This window comes from Emys orbicularis, chromosome 1 (genome assembly GCF_028017835.1).
Source record: "Emys orbicularis isolate rEmyOrb1 chromosome 1, rEmyOrb1.hap1, whole genome shotgun sequence".
NCBI classification, from domain to species: domain Eukaryota; kingdom Metazoa; phylum Chordata; order Testudines; family Emydidae; genus Emys; species Emys orbicularis.
The window spans coordinates 129,486,080-129,490,691 of NC_088683.1; positions in this window are offsets into that span (position 1 = coordinate 129,486,080).

A 4,612-nucleotide genomic window follows, 5' to 3' on the forward strand; every position below is an offset into this window, starting at 1 on the left:
GAGATAAGCGCGGGGGGATATAGCATTGCAGCGGACTCCCTTCAGTGGAGTCCTGCCTGGCCAACTGTCCCGGACGGTCAGAATCCCCCGCAGCCCCTCCGCGCGCCTCAGGGACTCCCCGCGCAGCTTGGAGTGTAAGTTCTTCCTTCAGTAAAGCCTTGCTTTTTACTCTCAGGCACTGAGTGTCATTCTTTCGCTGGTATCACGGTCCCCCTTGTGGGTACACACGAGATCTTGCATGATCTAAAAAATAAAAAGGAGTCATATAAAAAATGGAAACTAGGACAGATTACAAAGGATGAATATAGGCAAACAACACAGGAATGCAGGGGCAAGATTAGAAAGGCAAAGGCACAAAATGGGCTCAAACTAGCTATAGGAATAAAGGGAAACAAGAAGACTTTTTATCAATACATTAGAAGCAAGAGGAAGACCAGAGACAGGGTAGGCCCACTGCTCAATGAAGAGGGAGAAACAGTAACAGGAAACTTGGAAATGGCAGAGATGCTTAATGACTTCTTTGTTTCAGTCTTCACCCAGAAGTCTGAAGGAATGCCTAGCATAGTGAATGCTAATGGGAAGGGGGTAGGTTTAGCAGATAAAATAAAAAAAGAACAAGTTAAAAATCACTTAGAAAAGTTAGATGCCTGCAAGTCACCAGGGCCTGATGAAATGCATCCTCGAATACTCAAGGAGCTAATAGAGGAGGTATCTGAGCCTCTAGCTATTATCTTTGGAAAATCATGGGAGACGGGAGAAATTCCAGAAGACTGGAAAAGGGCAAATATAGTGCCCATCCATAAAAAGGGAAATAAAAACAACCCAGGAAACTACAGACCAGTTAGTTTAACTTCTGTGCCAGGGAAGATAACGGATCAAGTAATTAAGGAAATCATCTGCAAACACTTGGAAGGTGGTAAGGTGATAGGAAATAGCCAGCATGGATTTGTAAAGAACAAATCGTGTCAATCCAATCTGATAGCTTTCTTTGATAGGATAACGAGTCTTGTGGATAAGGGAGAAGCTGTGGATGTGGTATACCTAGACTTTAGTAAGGCATTTGATACGGTCTCGCATGATATTCTTATCAATAAACTAGGCAAATACAATTTAGATGGGGCTACTATAAGGTGGGTGCATAACTGGCTCGTACTCAGAGAGTTGTTATTAATGGTTCCCAATCCTGCTGGAAAGGCATAACAAGTGGGGTTCCGCAGGGGTCTGTTTTGGGACCGGCTCTGTTCAATATCTTCATTAACGACTTAGATATTGGCATAGAAAGTACGTTTATTAAGTTTGCAGATGATATCAAACTGGGAGAGATTGCAACTGCTTTGGAGGACAGGGTCATAATTCAAAATGATCTGGACAAATTGGAGAAATGGTCTGAGGTAAACAGGATGAAGTTTAACAAAGACAAATGCAAAGTGCTCCACTTAGGAAGGAAAAATCAGTTTCACACATACAGAATGGGAAGAGACTGTCTAGGAAGGAGTATGGCAGAAAGGGATCTAGGGGTTATAGTGGACCACAAGCTAAATATGAGTCAACAGTGTGATGCTGTTGCAAAAAAAGCAAACATGATTCTGGGATGCATTAACAGGTGTGTTGTGAGCAAGACACGAGAAGTCATTCTTCCGCTCTACTCTGCGCTGGTTAGGCCCCAACTGGAGTATTGTGTCTAGTTCTGGGCACCGCATTTCAAGAAAGATGTGGAGAAATTGGAGAGGGTCCAGAGAAGAGCAACAAGAATGATTAAAGGTCTTGAGAACATGACCTATGAAGAAAGGCTGAAAGAATTGGGTTTGTTTAGTTTGGAAAAGAGAACACTGAGAGGGGACATGATAGCAGTTTTCAGGTATCTAAAAGGGTGTCATAAGGAGGAGGGAGAAAACTTGTTCACCTTAGCCTCTAAGGATAGAACAAGAAGCAATGGGCTTAAACTGCAGCAAGGGAGGTTTAGGTTGGACATTAGGAAAAAGTTCCTAACTGTCAGGGTGGTTAAACACTGGAATAAATTGCCTAGGGAGGTAGTGGAATCTCCATCTCTGGAGATATTTAAGAGTAGGTTAGATAAATGTCTATCCGGGATGGTCTAGACAGTATTTGGTCCTGCCATGAGGGCAGGGGACTGGACTCGATGACCTCTCGAGGTCCCTTCCAGCCCTAGAATCTATAAGGACATTCTGGGGTAGACTGGAGTGCAGCCAGAGCATGCTGTGTTCCAGCAATCTTGGGTCAGCAGAATGATCCCTATGGGACTGTTCTATGTGATGGAAATTAGAAGAGCCCAGTGGTTATTCTAACTTGTGTCAGAGATAAGTTTGGCCCCAGGATCATGGGAGATGGTCAGCTGACTTAGAGCCGTGTTTACAGTCAGTGCACCTGAGGCTAGAACTCACGGTATAGAAATGTGTACATCACCAGTATGTGCCAGACTAGCTTTTGGAGGTTATTCTATCACTTATACATATTATGAGTTTCAGTGTTTAAAATCATGGGGAAAATAGTGAGGGAGCAGCTCTGGTAAAACAATCTGGAAGCAGCTGTTTTGGTAAAACAGTACGTAAGGTGAGCACCTCAGCAACCTGGCTCCACTTCCCCCACCTCTCTGACCCCTCAGTGACCCAGCTCCTTTTTAAATCTTTTTTTAAACCGGGACTGAGCTCTTTTGTGACGCCCTCTCTCACACACACGTGAAGCACTGAGAAAGTAGCTTTAAAGATAATACCGTATTCCTTATTCTAATAAAGTTCCATGTTCAGCGTTAGAGTAAAGCTCTTCCAGTGACTTTACCACAGTCACATGACAGTGAGCGCTTTTGGATGAATGAGTCTCTGAAGTGGAAGATTCTGTGCCTGAAATCCAACAACGCATTGGTTGCTTAGCGAGAACTTTAGGATTATTCTGAGCTATCACAGATGACTTGCTGCAAATTCCTGGAGTCCATTCAGGATGAAGGTACCTTGGATGCATTAACATCTTCCTCCATTTTGCAAGTACAACACAATATAGGAAACAAATGATACTTAGCCTCCCTGAATGGGTGGATCTTGGTTTTTACATTAAGATGAACTGTTCATATAGGAATGTCTACTTTTTTCTTTGTATCACCTTTTACTAAATTGTCTTATGTGTCTCTGCATTCAGGTTCCCCTTATTAAAGTTCCGCTCACCCAGGCCCTGCCTGCTCATTGCTTCACAGGGTGGGATAATTGTTGGTGGCCAATAGAGCCATACTTGCTTTCTAGCTTCAGAATGTAATGTGTTTCACCTCAATGTTTTTCTCTGTGTGCAAGGTATGCTAAGTTTCATTTTATTTGCAGAGTGTGGCAAACATTCCTTCTCTGCATGAGGACTACGGCAGGCTGCCAGCTACATCCTGTGTGGAGGAGACTTTCTGTACAGTTGATGCACATGTGGTACAACTGGTGCCATTGTGCACCCCCCAGAAAAGTATGTTTTTTCCTTTGTATCTCTGTCTTTATTCTGTACCTAGCACTCTCCTTTTAGTTCTACACTACTATGTGTAGCTGGTTTGTGGGCCTTCTCCTACTGCTTTGTGAATGGTGTGACTGGCTGCCTTTGAAATACATTGTATGTTGGATTTCAACCTATGTGTACAGCAGGCTTGGGGTTTCCACATTAAACAAGAATAAGCCTCCTTTGTTGTTTTAGTCCATATTCAGTACAGGACTGTTCTAATCAAAGACTACTGCAAGCTTCTGATTCATATAGATGTCTACTTTCAGCTGGGAGAACAGGTGCTCCTGATAGGCTTCTTTCCCTCCCCATCCCTTGAACCTGCTCAGTGCTTAACTTTAGCATAACAATATTTTCCACCAAGCCATACACCTATTAGTGGCTTGTCCTACTTTCTTATTTATATGTTCGTATTAAGTGATCACCAATCAATAGAACTCTCTCAAGTTCGCCATGTTGGCATTCCCATTCACCATTCTGGATTACTGGGACTGAGATAAAAATGCTGCCAACTGACAACACTGGTCTGTTTCCATCTCTAAGAGGCATGTAGACCTAATTAATAAATGTCAGCGATATTAAGACCAGAAGGCACTATTGTGATCATCTAGTCTGGCCTCTTGCCTAGCACAGGCCATAGAACTTCACCTAGCAATTTCTGCATTAAGCCCAAACTTCTGTTTGAGCCCTAGCATAGTTTTTGAAAAGATATCCAGCCTTGATGTAAAGAATCTACCATCTCTCAAGGTACATTCTGCAATTTTTTTATATTGGAACTGTCTTTCTAGTCTCAATTAGTCTAGAATCTTAATTTTTTTAAGGCCAGAAGGAACTATTAGGTCATCTAGTCCAGTGGTTCTCAAAGCCGATCCACCGCTTGTTCAGGGAAAGCCCCTGGCGGGCCAGGCTGGTTTGTTTACCTGCCGCATCCGCACGTTTGGCCGATTGCGGCTCCCACTGGCCGCGGTTCGCTGCTCCAGGCCAATGGAGGCTGCGGGAAGGGCAGCCAGCACATCCCTCGGCCTGCGCCGCTTCCCGCAGCCCCAATTGGCCTGGAGCGGCGAACCGCGGCTAGTGGGAGCCACGATCGGCCAAACCTGCGGACGCGGCAGGTAAACAAACCTGCCCG